This window comes from Bos indicus, chromosome 2 (assembly GCF_029378745.1).
Source record: "Bos indicus isolate NIAB-ARS_2022 breed Sahiwal x Tharparkar chromosome 2, NIAB-ARS_B.indTharparkar_mat_pri_1.0, whole genome shotgun sequence".
NCBI lineage: Eukaryota > Metazoa > Chordata > Mammalia > Artiodactyla > Bovidae > Bos > Bos indicus.
The window spans coordinates 108,218,048-108,237,536 of record NC_091761.1 but is presented as its reverse complement, the minus strand read 5'-3'; the positions used below and the strand labels follow the sequence as shown (position 1 = coordinate 108,237,536).

At 39.2% G+C, this 19,489-nt stretch overlaps 1 pseudogene; it reads right to left on the bottom strand.

The window, feature by feature from the left end:
- Positions 1-5,054: 5,054 nt before the first annotated feature.
- LOC109575797 (large ribosomal subunit protein uL1-like) lies at positions 5,055-5,711 on the bottom strand (annotated as a pseudogene).
- Positions 5,712-19,489: the final 13,778 nt, after the last annotated feature.

The following is a 19,489-nucleotide window of genomic DNA, read 5'->3' as shown; positions in this document are numbered from 1 at the left end:
CCCCTCTTTCACATTTTGCTTTTTTTTGTTAAGTTGTGCAGGAGTGGCCACAAGCATGCCTTCTTACTGGATATGCAGTGACACAGACAAAATATTTCTGTTGGCCTATTTTTATATAAACAATTTTATAAAGGATATTAGAAAAGTCAAGGTCCTATGTGAGATATATTTAGGACAGTTATAACAAGGCCTGGTGAGAGCCAATATACAGATCTACCTCCATAGCTGAAGTTTAAGGGTTGAGAGTGGACTGTCAGCAGCTCAGAGTGCCAAACTCATCAGACATGAGTGAAAGTCACCTCAAATCAGTCTCTTAGCACTATTTTGGTGGCCCAGTATCACAAGTTTTCATGAAGGAAATGCTGCCCTTGCTAACGTGTGTAATTCATCCACAAAGACACTCTAAATCTGAGGCTCATAGATCATTAGGGCATCTGGTCAACCCCATACATGAGGTAGAAGGTCAGAGAGCATCCCAGTAGTTGAAAGGAGGGCCAAGGTCCATACAGATGACCCATATGACCCATAGAGACCATCCATTTGACACTGCCAGTCCCAGCCAGTCCTCAGAGAAACTGGGCGATTTGGAAGAAGGCACTCAAAAGCACAGGGTCCCCTGAGGCGCAGCACCGAGTGTGGCAGCATCGAGTGTGGCAGCCTGGCTCACTAGACGCAAAAGGCAATACTAGTCATGGCATTTTTAATATCTAGTTCAAAGGATGTTGACTTACAAGATACATGTAGTTAGGGTTTGTTGAAACATATTTATTTGGTTTGCCATTACTTCCATGTGTAATCAAATTATTCCAGTCATCCCAATGCAGAAACAGCTTTCAGGAATATTCCTAATATCTGCTGTGTTAACTTACCCAGTACATGATACAAAAGAGTAAGGCCAGAGGTCATGTCATGATATGACACTTGCACCAGGAAAATGTGGACAGTGTGCAGTGGCAAGAAGCAAGGTTCAAAATCAGGGGGCCAGAACTTAGTCTATGAAAAAGGTTTTTCAATCATAATAGCTCATGTATGAAAGGAATATTGATAGAGAATTTTTCCTAAATTTAATAATCTTAATAATTCACATAAAATTGTTAATAAAAAAAGTGTGAGGCCAAAGGAGCTTCTAAACCATTCATACTAAAATTGCCAAGAAAGAGACTGAGGTGTCTTTTTATTTTCTATACAGAAAATATTACATACATTATCACAAAACAAGATGACCAGAGTATGCAACTAAAAATGTAAGAAAAAGTGATATAGAGGGTTCAGGATGGGGAACACGTGGTGAATTCATGTTGCTATATGGCAAAACCAATACAATATTGTAAAGTTAAAAAATAAAATAAAATAAAAAATAAATAAATTTAACCAAATATGCAAAAAAAAAGTATGTTAGCAAGTCTACTAATAGACCTATAATGTTGCTGGATTTTGTGACTTCTCTGGGCTTATCTCGGAGAAGGCAATGGCACCCCACTCCAGTACTGTTGCCTGGAAAATCCCATGGATGGAGGGGCCTGGTGGGCTGTAGTCCATGGGATCACAAAGACTGAGCAACTTCACTTTCACTTTTCACTTTCATGCATTGGAGAAGGAAATGGCAACCCACTCCAGTGTTCTTGCCTGGAGAATCCCAGGGACGGGGAGGCCTGGTGGGCTGCCGTCTATGGGGTCGCACAGAGTTGGACACGACTGAAGTGACTTAGCAGCAGCAGCAGCTGCGCTTATCTGGTGGCTCACCAGATAAGAACCTGCCTACCACTGCAGGAGACACCAGATATGAGAGTTTGATACCTGGGTAAGGAATATCCCCTGGAGAAGGAAACAGCAACCTGGTCCAGTATTCTTGCTTGGAAAATTCCAAGGACAGAGGAGCCCATGGGGTCACAAAGAGTCAGACACGACTCAGTACACATGCATCACACCATGACTTTTATGGCAGTCAACTTTAAAATTTGTAACTCACTGTGATTTCATTTCCCACTCAAAATAAATGTTTACCTTCATGTCTAAATTGTGTTCACTTTTGAAAGAAGGTCTTAAAAACTGTATAACCTTCCAGACTCACAAAACCTAGATCTATCCCTGTTTATAGGATTACATCTTACAGACTTCAAAATAGCTGACTTGTCAATTGAAATTCGTCTTTGGCTATAAAAAGGGACATGGATTTATGAGTTCCTCTGGGTAAGAGCCATAGTATTTACTCCCCAAAAGGAGTCATTCATACTTAGACTCGAACAAATACATATATTTTTATCAAATGAAACTTTCACCAGATGTAAATCTGCATTCCAAATATTCCTTAACCTCTTCACTCTGTTTAGAGATTGATTCCTATCATGCTTGTTGAAGTTCCTGTTCCAGAAAATTTATTTAATTCCTAAGCAAGGTTTACATTAATTTCATCTTTGTTTTCTGACTAGTTCATACTTTCATGAAATTCTCCTGGGAGGAGTTCCTAAAGTCTTGAGGACTGTTTCAGCCAGCTGTGCTGTGCTGGAGTAAGGGCCAATGTGTGTAAATACGAGAAAGGTTACCAGGTCAGCAGATCCTGGTTGGGCCCTCTGCCTGGGCTTGGTCTGCATCCTCTGGGGTGCGGTTCCACACTTCATGGCTGGGGAAAGTGACTTCTACAGCCACATATGCTGTACATGACCCAAAACACACCACAGTGGAATCGGAGCACTTTAGTTCAGGGTGGTCACTGTCAATGCAGCAGATGGGAGAGAAGAGCAGGATACCAGTGGGAGATATTAAAAACTGGAACACTTTAAAGCTAATCTTATATAATAATCTGATTTTAAAGCACTTTCCATGGGATGAGGCAGGAGTAGCACACAGTACATGTTGGTACAATCACTATGAAAAGAATGAGTTATGACCAGTAACTTACTCTAGATTCAGCTTTCACAAGTAAACATGCCCTTATTCCCTGAATTTCTGTTGGCTAGGGCAATTAAGGTGAAATGTGCTAACCAAACCAAAATCAAAATCTCAGTGGGTACATGCATGCTCAATCATGTCCGACTCTAGCACTCTGTGTGACCTAACAAAATAAAACTTTAATTCTAACCGATACAAAATCCAGTATGAATGCTTGTGTGACTGTCCTCCAGATGGTGATTCAGGAACCCAGGTTGCTATAATCAAATGACTCTGCCTTCCTGTTGCCTTGGTAGCACATACCTAGCAGATAGGAGGGTTCAGAAAATGAGGATCATGCAAGACTTTCTGTGTACACCAAGACTACAGGCAGAGTTTATCACTTCTGCCCACATTGCACTTGCCAGAACCCAATCAGGTAGATTCACTTGGAGGAGAGACAGGGAAATCTCACTTAAATGAGCATAAAGAAAGGAAAGGAGAGAATTCCCTGATAGTCCAGTGGTTAGGACTCCGTGCTTCCACTTCAAGAGGCATGAGACTAAGATCCCACATGCCTCATGATGTAGCCAAAAAACAAAAAATTAAAAAAAAAAAAAGAAAAGGAAATGAAAGGAAATAGGTTTGGCGCCACTGGTAGTGTCAACATAAACCAGCTAAATCTTGAGTTTCAATGTCAGTTCTCCATACAACAAAAAACAAATTTTTGTCCAGAGAAAACTTTAAACATTCCGTTTGTTGCTGGCAATCACTTATTTGTTTTATGTTTTAAATTAATATAGAAATGCTAGGATCTGATGTGTATGATTCTTGTGTTTAAATAAATTGAACGTCTCTTTTCTCTTATATGGTTCTTGACTGATGTACGCTACAGAGATTGAAGCTGATAATTACTTAAAATTCAGAAACGTTGTCACTTTGGTCAATCTACTATGTCTTCCTTGCCTTCTGGTTAGATTATCGATATCCTCTGTCCCCTGTCATGCTTTAATTCAGTCCAATCTCCTTCCCACGAGAGTTTTACAAGGCACTTGCAGTTAATTTGATAAACTAAACTGAGGAGTTAAGTTGGTTAATAATGCTTTCAGATATTATCATGTCCCTGTTATGATTTGCATTTTAACAGTAATTTTTCAATGCTTTCATCAAAGAATTTTTTTTTTTTAATTTTCAGGTCAGCCTTAGATGGGAGGTAAATGGGTAAAATTTTCCTCTCATTTGAAGTTAAGACTTCTTACATGGCTAATCCTATAGCTCTTCTTGGAGATTCAAAATGCACATGAGAATATTATAGGTCCAGGGAAATCCTACAATAAAGACATCAGTGTCCTTTGTTTATTCCAGTTTGCTAAGCATTTTCGACCGCAAGAATTTTCCTTAATTGGTTTTTGGTTTGGGGGTCTTATTGTTTCTTTTTTGTTTTTATATAATTCATACTCAAAGCATGAAATATTTCTAATGGAGGAAATATAAAGCCTAACAGCACATCAGTTGAGACAGGGGATTTGCAGGTGGCTTCAAGAGCCAGTCTCACTGTGTTGGTGGGGCTATTGGCTATCACTGGCTTCAGCTCTTTCTCATCCTTTCATGGCCCAGTCTCACACATATTTCTGGAGCTCCTAACTCTCTGTTTTATCCTTCAAAATCAGCATATCCCCAATGACAGATTTAAAAAAAATAAATATGAATTTCAACAATCAATCCTCTCGTGGGAATTCCAATCTCTCTCCTATTTAAATTAAAGAAAATTCAGTCAGCCTCAGTGTTTTCTTTAGTCTGTTCCACATCAAAAAAATTTAAATCAGATTTCAAATTTTTCTCACTTTGGGCTTTGCACTTAAAGAGAAAAGAAGAACTTTGTCCTCTTAGAGGGAAGGATTTTAGGAAAAAATAAACCAAATAAATCCAATAAGCCCCATGCCAGCAGTCCCCTACTTGTCCACCATTTACCCTTTGGAGAAAAATAAATAAACTTTCCGTTTGACTCTCCCTTGCTGACAGTCTCTTCTAACTGTATCACAAATTGAACTTTAAAATAAATAAATGAATCAAACCAGCTGCTATAGGATGGGAAACCCAAAAATGTGTGAGTAGGACATTGTTGAGAATGAAAACCTCAGCATCAACTGATCCAAAAACATCCAAGTTTTTCTTTTTTTTTTTTTTTATAGTGGAGTATGGTTTATTAAGCTGTGCTTTAGTACAGGTGCTCTAAGGCACAAGGCCCTGACATTCTGCCAATTTTTCTTGAGCAAGGACACCAGGAAGCTGAGAGCTAAGACGATGTTGTACACAACCTCATCATCTGTCGTCGTCAGGTGGCCAACAGTCACTGCCAGACACAGCACCTTCTTCATCTGGAACTTGACGGTGGACTTCACCTCATCAACTTTGGCCACCGTGTTCTCATTGTGGGTTGGCAAGGAAGGGAACTTGCCAGGCTTGTTCAGGCCTGGGCCCAGGATTCATGGGATCTGCTTGATCAGAGACTCGGAAGCCAAAAAGGCATCATACTTCTTGGGCAGCTTCTTGACCAGTTCCTTGTTCTTGTTGAGTTTCCTCAGTGCCATGTGGGGGATATCCACAGCCTTGGCTTCTTCACAGTGCTGCTGGTCCCACAGGACACACATGGAGAATTTGGGGCGGGGAGTGGACTTAAGCCTGACGGTGCCCAAGAAATTTTTGTCCTTCTGAGAGTCATAGGCCTACAGGCTGACCTGAAGCACCACCATCTCCAGACACTGCAGGTACTTATGCTGGTTGCCAGGCAGGACTTCCCCCACCGCTTCATAGTGTGTGTTGCAGGAGACTTTGCTCCTCATGGTTCCTCACGCTGTGATAACTGGAAAAGCCGAAAACATCTAAGTTTTTGATGTGGCCCTCATCTTTCCCCTCTGGGGAAAAAGGGATTTTTTTAAGCAACAGTGACAGTGATGGCCATATCAAAATGAAAACAAAATTTCATGTAGATGATTCCCTAAAACCTGACAGTGAAAAGAAATGCAGGATAATCTTGATCAGCTCTCTATTTCCATCCACTACTGCTGCTGCTGCTGCTGCTGCTAAGTCGCTTCAGTCATGTCTGACTCTGTGCGACCCCATAGGCGGCAGCCCACCAGGCTCTGCTGTCCCTGGGATTCTCCAGGCAAGAACACTGGAGTGGCTTGCCATTTCCTTCTCCAATTCATGAAAGAGAAAAGTGAAAGTGAAGTTGCTCAGTCATGTCTGACTCTCAGTGATCCCATGGACTGCAGCCTTCCAGGCTCCTCCGCCCATGGGATTTTCCAGGCAAGAGTACTGGAGTGGGGTGCCATTGCCTTTTCCTCCATCCACTACTAAGAATCCACAAAAATCAACCATCAGAAGAGCAAAAGACAGCACCCGCCAGGTTGCCTGAGTTACTAAAATGACCAGAAAGGTCACCTGCATGCTAATGTGTGGTGGTTTCTCACCTGTAGTTATTAATACTTTCCATTGATCAGAACCCCTCCTCATCTCAACTCCAGAAATTCGGCTTTTGCTGTTTTATATATTGAAATTCCATGTAGCATTTTGTCTAAAGAAAGAATTGTGATGCTTAGAAATATTTGGAAAACATTATTGTGTGAGAATGCACTTGATAAACTGAGACGTAGTGTGACTTATTTTACAGTATTATATTGAGTATAATTTGCACAAAGGACATGGACACACCTCGTGTTCATTCAGTGATGATTTTAATATGTGTAAACACTCATGTATATGTCAATTAGATAAAGAGAATTAGCATTTCCTTCATCCAGAAAGTTCCTCCAGTCCACTTTCCACTCAGCATTCCTCCTTTCACACACACAGAGACACTCTGATAACCACTGATTGGATTTCTATCACCATTGATCCCTTTCACCTATGCTAGAGCTTTATATGAATGGAATCACCTAGCACATACTCTTTTGTGCCCAAATTCTTCCTCACAACATATTATCTATGAGATTCACTCATGTTGTTAGATGTAACTGAAGTTATTTTTTTTTCATTGTTGCATAGGTTTCCATTATAAACAGGTCACAATTTGTCAATTCACATGTCGACAATCTAAGGAGCTATTTCCAGTTTGAAGCTACTACGAATAAACCTGCTATCAATATTTCTGTTCAAGTCCCTTTGTGGTCATCTGTTTTCTTTTCTCCTGGGTAAATACTTTGAGGAGAATAGATAGGTTAGAGTGTAAGTGCATGTCTAACTTTACAATATACTGTCAACCAACTTACCCTTTTGTATTCCCACTAGCTATGAAACTTTCAGTCATTCACTAGCATTTAGTGCTGTCAGTTTTAAATTTTAACAACTTTAATGATTGGCTTAAAATATCTTGTGGTTTTAATTTGCATTTCTTTGATGTTAAGCATCTTTTCATGTACATAATTGCCATTCTAATATATTTTTTGAGTATTTGTTCAAGTTTTTACTCACTTTTTAAAAAAAATGATGATTTGTCTTTGTTTCATTAGTTTTATATATTTCAAATAAGAGCCCTTTCTTAGTTAGATATATTGTGAATATTTTCTCCCTGTCTGTGGCTTTTCAGTTTTTTGTCTTTGAAGAGCAGAAAGGTTTTAATTTTTATGAAGTCTCATTTAAAAAATCTTTCTCTATACAAGATCTTAAAGATATTTTCTTCTTTCTTCTAGAAATTTTGTAAATTTAGCTTGTATGTGTAGGGCTGTCATGAAAAGGGTATATTTTCATCTATTAGTTTCTTATTTGATCTTAAATAGGGTGTTTGAGGTTGAGAAATACCACTTAGACAGTTTGATTTAAGTCTTAGAGTCTTGCAATCAGATATCAATAATGTCTAAGTCGACATTTTGCTTGTCCATCTAGCAAGTTATAGAAGAATTTGAAGTAGGACACTTTTGACAGTGGAAGGAGCCACCAGCCACAATAATACCAAAACAAGAGGTATTCACCAAGGTTCTTTATGGCAAACTGAGACACACAGTCACTCTAGATCCAGGTCTCCTGACTCCAGGTTAATTAATATTTACTCAGTCAACAAATTCTTCTTCTGTAGCATGCCTATGTTTATTGCAACTATTAAAACACTCTTGAGGTGTCAAAAAGAGTTGAAGACTGAATTCATCAGTCTTCTCTCTCAGATTAGGGACAAGGGGCATCAGACATGGTTTAAAAATCAAGATTTGTAACTTTTGCTTTCTTCAAGGCTGACTTTTGAGACTGAACAAAGAATGATCAACCCTGGTGTTCTATAACTCCTTTGGGAAGCTCTTCTAAAAAGACAGATTGTTACCATGCCAGTTTGCATCACCATTTGGTTTAATTATTATTCGTAATTGGGAAATAATTAGATAAAATGATGATGTAAACCCCAGTGGAAAATAGACATCTCTTAAGAACTCTAATGTTTTCCGTCACTTAAAAGGAAGGGGATATGACTTAGTGGAGGAAAAAACTAATTAGAAAAGCAGACACATCTTCTCCCTCTCCTCATATTTCAGGCATGCTGGCAAGTGCTCAAAAATGATCAGAGAGTGGCCTATTTCTCAAGGACCCCAGGAGAGCATGATAATTTAAATCATCATCTCAGAAAAGTGCCTTGAGCACTTGTCTTTGCCTTTTTATGATCTTTGGTCAGGAGAGAGAGTTTGGCTCTCCCAACTGGCATGGCCATGCAAAATATTGGCTGGAGGAAAACTGGAGTCACACCCACACCAAAGTGAATCCAGCCAAGTTAGGATTCCTGCCAAGAGAAACAACTATGTGCAAAAAGAGGAGTCAGAAATGTTTAAAATCATGCTACCCCCAATCCCATCCCCCAGCAAAATGAAAACAAGACTTTATCTAGGAGCACAAATCGGCTTTTGACAACACAAGGAGATGAGAGAGAAGTGATTAGGTGTTCAGACGTGAGCCTAGCAACTTCAAAACCCTATGTAAATCTCTCTAAAAGCCTTTGTCTGGAGGTAGATAATTTTATTTTAAAATTTAAAGTAACAATAAAAACAAGGAAAAAATTAACAAAACAGACAGCTTCACAAAAATGACATTTCAATCAAAGTTTTATTTAAATATTCCCATTTTAAAAGGGCTTCCCTGGTAGCTCAACTGGTAAAGAATCTGCCTGCAATGTAGGAGACCCCAGTTCGATTCCTGGGTCAGGAAGATCTGCTGTAGAAGGGATAGGCTACCCACTCCAGTATTCTTGGGTTTTCCCGGTGGCTCAGCTGGTAAAGAATCTGCCTACAATGTGGGAGACCTGGGTTCGATCCAACAGACAATTTTATAAATGACATGTCAATGAAAGTTTTATTTAAATATCCCCATTTAAAAAATGTAAATATTTATTAATAAATCATAATGTGGTCATAGGAAAATGAAAAACAAGAAGGCTTGAAACTAAAGAACTAGGGCTGCAAATATATCTACATGCTTTTGATCCATTCCCCCAGCTGGTCCTTTCAGCCTTCCATCCCATGACAATTAGACAAAAAAGTTAATCTGGCTCCCCAAGTTTCAGTTCTTGTCCATAAACCAGAAAATCTGTTCATGATCTTCGACCCACATCTCTATAGTAGAAAGCTCTAAGGCAAACTAATCTAGGCACAAATATTAATCCCAAAATTTTGAGTTCTAGGATCTTCGAGTACAACCTCATCCTGAAAAGATGCCTTTTCCTTTTCACTTCCCCTTTCATCCTTTCAATTATGTAAACAGTGGCTCCTAGACTTGTTCCAAGGTTAACAGAAACCCTCGGCTACAGTGTGTACAGTGTGCTTGGAATTGCACTTTCCAAATTCTTCAAAAATATTTGCAAAATAAAGAGCCCCTGTTCCTGGAGATATGACATGCAATGACTATTGTGGATAAGATGAGGTTTTGCAGGCAACAGTTTTTCTATAATTCTAGTGGAACTGGGAATTAGACAGATGGTGAGGAAGAGGAAGAGAACTCTTGGTGAAGGCATGCATCCAACACGCACAACCAAGCGAGAGAGTAGTGTGATGAATACTTGGGGACAGGAATGTAAAGAAAACCTAGGGGTCCAGATATGCAATGTCTGATGTATTACAAGGTGCTTGAGCTTTCACTAAATAAAATCTCTTTGGAAAATCAGAGGACTGTCAGGTCTCACAGGTCCTGTCCTACAAAAGTCCCTTAGTAGAGCCTCCATTTCATTTGTTCTTTGAAGAAAAGATTAATGGGAGTCTGTTGGGGCAGAAGGCAACAAAGGTCATGTCAGTATTAGAAGCTTTATGTGAATGGTAAAGAGTCAAATCAAAAACATTGGACCAGATTTCCCAAATTTATTCAGGTTTATAGATCAGACAAGGGGTCATTTTTAATAAGGTGAATAAATGTAAAGAGGATCTAATTGAGCTCTATAGTGGTCACTATTTTGATCAATGTGACTTTCAAATCCACAGCCCATTTCTCTTCCCATCATTTCTAGTTTGCTAAAAAATCAGCTTTCTGAAAAAAAGAAAATGCTCTGATTGGTAGCATTTGCCAATTTCCATTGTGTAAATAACATTTACCAAGGCTGATTTCAATCTTCCAAATGGAAAGTCACTGAAAGGAGAGTTGAAAAGAGATGCCCAAAATCTCGTTTCAACTCTCCTTTCTAGGCGTCCCCAGGGTCACAGTGGTAAAGAATCCTCCTGCAGGAGATATGGATGTGGGTTTGATCCATGGGTCAGGAAGATCCCCTGGAGGAGGAAATGGCAAATCACTCTGGTGCTTTTTCCTGGAAATTCCCATGGACAACGGACCCTGGTGAGCTATAGTCCCTGGGGTTGCAAGGAGTCAGAAACAACTTACCAACTAAGCACCTAGACCACATACGCATTAATAGCACAAAATCTACTCTCTAAAATTTAATCTACTCTAAGAGCCAGATCTAGCACACCATTACAACAGCTCTTAATTTTCCATCTTTGCAATGTTTTTGTTTATGTCCTATCTTCTTAAGTTCAGAATCCAGGAGCATCCCAGTCTTGCCTGTGTCCCTATGAGATTTCCTGTGGTTCTCTTGCTCTTCCCAGGAAACATCTGGAAACAAGAAGGGCACATTGATCTATTTACTCTCTCATGTTACATCTTTAGTGGTCACAAAAAGGATAGAATAAAAGAATGAATCAATTTAAATCCACCTCCTTCTTCTTAAGTAACAAGTAAAGTCTTGCCTAACTAAGGATGGGTTAGCATTATTAGTTTCAAAAAATATACAACATGTAATGTGAAAAATTCACTCAAAATGTCTTTTTCAACATTTTAGAAATTATTTTATTCATAAAAATTCTGTTTGCAGTTTTGTATGTTTATACTATTCAGTATAGAATACTTGGAAACAAAAACGGCAATATTTGTTTTTCTTTTTTTCCTCTTCAGTAATTGTTTTTGTAATTAGTGTCATAGATTCTTTCAAAATCAAAAGAAAAAATATTTTTAGAGTGTTGTTTCTTTGTTGAAACACAGTTTAATGTTTATTATCATAATTCTGATTGCTATTGAACCACCTCATATGATGTGTTTTTTACTTCATGAGCTATTATTTGGCTTACACTCATGATTTGTGCATTAATATGATTCAAGGTTATGCAATAACAATCAGAAATTATGATAATAAACACTGAACCACATTTCAACAAAATATGATAAACTCTTGTGAGGTTTTTTAATCTTTTCATTAACAAAGCATCTTATGCTTCACTGACACTTTAATTACCAAGAAATTACCCAAGAAAATACATAATTATTTCTAGTAATTGACAGTGACTCTATATGTAACACTTCTTTATGTTAAAATAATTGCAAAAATGTGACCTTTTTTCTGTAGACATGTGGCTTAATTGATTGCATTCTCTTTTTCAAATTTAAAAAAATGTAATAAAAATACCATCACTAAAGCACATAAGTGATTCCATTTCAACTGAGGACTGTTTTAGCAATTTCAGCAACAATATTTGATAACACTAGTGTTAATGAAATTACCTTGATAAACTTAGGGTAATTATTTCAATTTCTCAATTTACCCAACATACTATTACATTTTCTTTCCCAGAAAGGCTTTACCAGTCATTCCAAAACCCCATGCATATTATAAAGAAGAACATTCCCTCAGAGGCTAGTCAAAAGATCAAAATCCTTTGCTTATATATGAACATTCATTTTAAGAAAAAGAAAAGCTCCTCTCAAAAACTAAAGCCACTCTTGGGATACAATCATTTTGATCCCTTCTAGCTTTAAATTTTCAATGCTTTATGATTCTATAAAATCTCTTCCTAACTTAGACACATTCTTCAAACCAAAACCCAACAATTCAAATGCGCCTACCTCTCTGCTTCCTGTTTTCTTTTTTTTTTTTTTTTCCCCCTTTTTTCTTTTTTTAACCTGACTGTTTGGTCTAGTAAGAACTTCAACTCAAAAGCCAGATATCATACAACTCCTTCCATAAGCCTCTGCTTTATTTACTTGCACTTCCTCTTTCCTTCTCCTAGTCAGAATAAAACACCTAACAGATAAGCTTTTGTCATCACACGCATGTGTACTTAGTCACTCAGTTGTGTCCGACTTTTGTAACTCCATGGACTAGCCCATCAGGCTCCTCTGTCCATAGGATTTTCCAGGCAAGAATACTGGAGTGGGTTGCCATTTCCTCCTCCAGGGGTCCTCCTGACCCAGGGATCCAACCGGCATCTCCTGCATCTCCTGCATTGGCAGGATTCTTTACCACTGAGCCGCCTGGGAATCCCTTTGTCATCATACCGTTCCTTTTGAGACTGACCAACATGGAGAATTTTTCTTTAACCAACAATATACAACCATAACCCACACAGTAGCATAGTATCAATGTGGTTTAATTTGAACCAAAATCACTACAAATTTCTACATAGTAGAGAAGGACTGAACTTAAAAAACAATAACAACAACAACAAAAATAAACCTTGGGAATTGCAGGACATAGACATCCTCTTGCATGTTTCTATTTTCTTTGTAAAATCACCTCCAGGGTGATTCTCCTACTGAAATTTTAGAACACATATGAGTCTAAAACCACAGGATTAAAAGACTAACATTTCTACGATGTGATCTCTAGGGGGACTAGCGTGGGAGGCTATTTTGGGAACTATGGATGTCTAAAGGTTTGGAGAAGCCGCTTGAAGGGAAACTGGGAAGGAGCAGAGGAAAGGTAAGCAATGGGTTCTTCATTCCTCATCTGTTATCCAACCAGACTTCTCTGAGTTTATCTCTTGTACACATTGGGTTTTCTGACTGGTTGTAATCTGAAGGAAGGTCTCATTCTCTCTCAGTTTATGGATTAGAAAGTGGCAATTCTGTGATAACAACTGGTTTACCTTGACTCAAACACCTGTCCAATGGCAGTGCCAGGTCTGGAATATCCCAGTCTAGCACAAATGACTCTCAGTCCAGTGCTCCTTTTTCTAGAAGACATCTCCATCCTGAGATAGAAGAGTGCCCCAGTGTTTTGGTTGACCCAGCAGTCTCACTACTGGGCATATACCCTGAGAAAACCATAACTGAAAGAGATGTATGTACCTCAGTGTTCGTTGCAGCACTTTTTACAACAGATATGGAAGCAACTAGTCCATCAACAGATGAATGGATACAGAAATTGTGGCACATATATACAATGGAATATTACTCAGCTGTTTAAAAAAAGAATGCATTTGAGTCAGTCCTAATGAGGTAGATGAACCTAGAGCCTATTATACCCAGTGAAATAAGTCAGAAAGAGAAAGACAAATATTGTATATTAACACATGAGTACAGAATTTAAAGAGATGGTACTGATTAACCTATTTCAGTAGGTGGGGGAAGGAGAAGGTGGAATGAATTGAGAGAATAGCATGGAAACATACACATTACCATATGTAAAATAGACAGCAAGTGGGAATTTTCTGTGTGACACAGGGAGCTCAATCCACTGCTCTGTGACTACCTAAAGAGGTAGGATGAGGTGGGAGATGGGCAGGGGGGTTCCAGAGGGACAGATCATATGTACACCTGTGGCTGATGCATGTTGATGTATGGCATAGGCCAACACAATATTGTAAAGCAATTATCTTCCAATAAAAAAAAGAAAGAAAAAAAAAGTTTATTGACTGCTCTTTACAGCTATCACTGTTTTTCCTCAGGGAGATAAACTCCACCAGGGAGAGATCTAAAGCACCAAGCATCACTGAACAAAAATATTGGCTCTGAATCAGGACTCAGCTTAATGTAATATGCTGGAGCATGTAATATAATCCTCTCTCTTCATCCAGGCTTCAGACAATTAGCCAGCCATGCCCGGCAGAGGCTGTTATATATGTGATCTCTAGATACAGAGTAGGGATTGCTGCTCATTATGTAGACACTCGCTAGTCATTGGTTGAAAGCCTGAGCATCACCTCTTCAACACAGTGGGTTTATAAAGACAACAGCAATACCTAATGTCTTCAGTTTACATTCTGGTTCAATCCTCTCCTATGTATGCTGGGTGGTTCCTTCTTTCCTATCCCATTTGCTGCAGAATTCGTCTTCCCCTGCCCCTTCTGATGGAGGTTTTTTCCAAAGGAATTGGAAGACTGAAAGCATAATGCTTTCTGAATAACTTTTCCTGTGTTTGTTTTCCACTTGCCTCGATAAATTTAATGGCAAGAAAGGGCTTTTTATTTTTCTCTGAGCTAGAGAGGGTCTCATCACTCAACAAATCCCGTGAGCGTCTACATTCTCAGCACTGTGTCCTCCTTCTGACCTTCAACTTTCTCACTGCCTGGAAAGAAAGCTTTTCATGAGGATTGACAGAGCCCTACAAGCTGAGTTGGACAATGAGACAAGCAATGAACAGAGCAGATTATTGTCAGAGGAAATGGCAACTTCCTCATCAAAAATCATTTAATATGAAACCTTGGAGTCTACTGGAAGCTAACAGACCTGCTCCTTACCTCCAGCATATACATAATTTCTTAAGAATATACAGTTTCTTAGGAGCACAGAACAAGGGCGGCACTTGTAGAACTCAAAGGTTTTATTTCTCTTTGCATTAGACATAGCCTCCCCCACCCAATATCTGGCATGGTAGCGTCCTCAGTTGCTTTCAATCCAGGAAAAGCGCATTAGCTGGAGCAAATCACTGCACCCCTTCTGCTATTTCTGATTAGAATTCCACTTTAAAGACACTTAAAAGAGACAAAAAAAAAAAAAAAAGAAACAAACAAAAGAAAAGGAAGGTGGGGACCAAAGGCAAAGAGGAGAAAACCATCCTGTCCTGAGCACCCAATGGCTGGCAAGCTTCTCCAGTGATTGAGTGTAGGGTACTATCTGATGACAACTCATTCAGTGACCAAGGAAAGAGGCTTAACCAGCTGAGCTGATCGCAAAGCCCTCATCTTTAAAACAGGACCAAAAACTGCACTTCCTTGTATGGAATTGTTGGGACATATAAGCAAGACAAGGAATGTCAAGTGATTGACCCAATGCTGACTCAAGTTTCATATTCAGTATATGTCAGTGAATGGCATTGTGTCCTTTAATCTTCTTAACAATCCTGGGAAGAGAGCATTATTATCATTTCACAGATGGGCAAAACAAAGCACAGACTGAAAGGAAGCTTGTACAAGACCATATAAGCTTTGCTATTTCTGGCACACTATAATCTCAGACTCCTATGAATTTTTTGGATAAGTGAGCAAAAAAGTGATTCAGTTACATCTAAATCTACTCTTGGCCATGGGACCTAACTCTACCCTTGGCAGGAGGGGACAGCTCAGCCCAGGCATCAAAGAGAAATAGGAGAAGACTAAGTCTTTCCCCAAACCACCAACAGTGGGCTTTCCCACCCAAGGTTTTGGTGGAGCAAAATCCCTCCAGTGTCTGTTAGATTCCAACTCCCTTCCCATAAAGGAAGCCAGCAGCCTGTAATTGTGTCTTCTTTAAGTTTTCATCTCATGTGAACAGAGTCAAGGCTTGGACCAACATACTTCAAATACCACTCAAGTCATTGTTCCAGATATTATGGTTCAGTTATTTCAGTTGAGGAAGGCTAGGCTGCAAAATATAAGTTCATTGTAAACAAAGAAAATCCATCAAAAATAGAATATCTCAAGAGAAATCCTTTCCAGGTTTTCATTACAGATTGCAAATGATAAAAATCTTTAAGTTTGCTGATGGCTTGGTATCCCCACACACATTTACGGTGAGGTAACTGCTTTGTTCAGGTGAAGGTTTACATCACCTCTAAAGCAAGTCCATCAAAACATTGTTTGTTAGATATCTGTGTGGATCTCTGCAGCCCTTCAGTATCACCCAGCTTAGTGTCCAGACCTGATATAGTACCACAGAGAAGAAATGTTATTCAAATGTCACTCTTGGATGTTTGAGCGCTTGACTGTTGAATGGACATTTACCAGGAAACTGCTTCCATTTTTAAAGTCATGAGTTAAAAGGCCTGGGACTTGGCTTCTTTCTATTCTTACATACTCTCTATGGGGCTTGAAATCATAGCCAAACCTCTCTGTGCCTCTCTTTCAGTTCAGTTCAGTCACTCAGTCGTGTCTGACTCTTTGCGAACCCATTAATTGCAGCACACCAGGCCTCCCAGTCCATCACCAATTCCTGGAGTCTACCCAAACCCATGTCCATCGAGTCGGTGATGCCATCCACCCATCTCATCCTCTGTCGTCCCCTTCTGCTCCTGCCCCCAATCCCTCCCAGCATCAGAGTATTTTCCAGTGAGTCAGCTCTTCGCATCAGGTGGCCAAAATATTGGAGTTTCAGCTTTAACATCAGTCGCTCCAATGAACACCCAGGCCTGATCTCCTTTAGGATGGACTGGTTGGATCTCCTTGCAGTCCAAGGGACTCTCAAGAGTCTTTTCAAAAACCACAGTTCAAAAGCATCAATTCTTCAGTATTCAGCTTTCTTTATAGTCCAACTCTCACATCCATATATGACCACTGGAAAAACCATAGCCTTGACTAGATGGACCTTTGTTGGCAAAGTAATGTCTCTGCTTTTTAATATGCTATCTAGGCTGGTCATAACTTTCCTTCCAAGGAGTAAGCATCTTTTAATTTCATGGCTGCAATCACCATCTGCAGTGATTTTGGAGCCCAGAAAAATAAAATCAGCTACTATTTCCACTGTTTCCCCATCTATTTGCCATAAAGTGATGGGACTGGATGCCATGATTTTCATTTTCTGAATGTTGAGCTTTAAGCCAACTTTTTCACTCTCCTCTTTCACTTTCATCAAGAGGATTTTTAGTTCCTCTTCACTTTCTGCCATAAGGGTGGTGTCATCTGCATATCTGAGGTTATTGATATTTCTCCTGTCAATCTTGATTCCAGCTTGTGCTTCTTCCAGTCCAGCATTTCTCAAGATGTACTCTGCATATAAATTCAATAAGCAGGGTGACAATATACAGCCTTGATGTACTCCTTTTCCTATTTGGAACCAGTCTGTTGTTCCATGTCCAGTTCTAACTGTTGCTTCCTGACCTGCATATAGGTTTCTCAAGAGGCAGGTCAGGTGGTCTGCTATTCCCATCTCTTTCAAAATTTTCCACAGTTGATTGTGATCCACACAGTCAAAGGCTTTGGCATAGTCAATGAAAGAGAAATAGATGTTTTCCTGGAACTCTCTTGTTTTTTCGATGATCCAGTGGATGTTGGCAATTTGATCTCTGGTTCCTCTGCCTTTTCTAAAAACAGCTTGAACATCTGGAAGTTCACGGTTCATATATTGCTGAAGCCTGGCTTGGAGATTTTAAGCATTACTTTACTAGTTTGTAAAGTACACACAGACACACACAGAGACAGTTAAAATTGTCTGCATTGAGGTTTTGAAGAACCAATTCAATTGTTTTCTAGAAGGTTCTATGTTCTGAATTTGTGTGCTTATTTCCATATGGTATCATTTAACTTGTTCCTCTAGTTCCCAAATATCTGGAAACTAGAAGTTAGGCTTAAAAGTTTGATTAGATTAAGGTTAAACATGTTCTCTGACTGCATTCTATCAGAAGGCACACAGGTCATTACCTTCACAATTTGGAGCGCCACTATTAACCACATAGTCAGGATTGACCACCTGATCTGTTATATATTGGTGCATTTTCCCCTTTGTATTAGCAGGAACTCATTCAAACAAATTTTTGAAAATGTATTTATAATTGAAATCCAATTTAAATTCCTTTCCCTGGGACTGAACATTATTCAGAAAGCTGGTTTATTTGTAGAACTGTATTCCTTTCCTTTTGGAAGGAGAATGACTGCATTGGGGAAGGGGGTGTCTTCAATTACCTTTGTAGAAAATATTGCTTAGCTTAAAATCAACTCTTCATGAATTTTAAAATAAAAGCACCCCCTCCATATATTTTAAAAGACAGCATTTTGTACAGATCTTTGACTGTAGCATTTTTCACTCAGCATTAATTACATATATCAACTTTTCATCCTTCCTGTAAACCGATATTATTTATTAAACTTACAAGAAAAGACACGATTAATCTTTATGATTCATTGTTTTCCCTGCAAAGAACTAAAGCATATACAGAGTTGATTCTTTTTTCCCTACTGGGCTGTATAATTGGGCTAAATCAGAGCTGCTCAAATCAGTGTACCGCTGGGGGTATGTGGCATTGTGCTGGGGGTACTCAATAAACATGGAGCCTCTTTCTGAAGCATCTTTTCCTTAAGGATGGGTAATTTAAAACATGTTTACATACCAGAATAAACTCATATGTATAACAGAATAAAATGCAAAGTTCTCATAAATTTAAAGATAGAACATAGACCACTTTAAGTAAGCCACCTTAAGTCAATAAAATACAAAATCCACATAAATTTAAAGATAGAACATAAGACCACTTTTAAGTAAAACACCAGTCAGTATCCTCTATCATTCCTACCACTTCCTATTGGCCTCCCAAACTCATGAATTACCACAATCCTCTACTCTTTGAAATTCTAGCTTAATTAAAGCATCTGGCTAAAGAATCCATCTGCAATGCAGGAGATCCCGGTTCTATTCCTGGGTTAGGAAGATCCCCTGGAGAAGGGAGAGGCTACCCACTCCAGTATTCTCGGGCTTCCCTGGTGGCTCAGACAGTAAAGAATCAGCCTGCAATGCAGGAGACCTTGGTTTGATCCCTGGGTTGGGAAGAGTCCCTGGAGGAGGGCAAGGCAACCCACTCCAGTATTCTTGTCTGAGGAGGGCTACAGTCCATGGAGTCACAAAGAGTCAGACACGGCTGAATGACAGCACAAACTGCCAGCAAAAGCTTAAATGAACAAAAACAAACTTCTGGAAAATTTACCTAAGATTTCCAATAGCCAACCCTGCTTAAGTCAGATAAACTAAGCATGGGAGCTGAACATTGGTTTAGGGGACCCCACCTATGTTTAATGATACAAATCAGTAAAATCACTTACCTTCCTGTGCTCCCACATCCAGACAAGGCTCCTCTCATGCTCAGTTCTGTATCATCCTTTCTCCTACACCCCATCTTTTCCTTGACAAACATTTACAAAGAACTTCCTGTGAGTCAGGCATCTTTCCAAGCACTTGATTACTGATGATGCTATTCACATCAACCTTA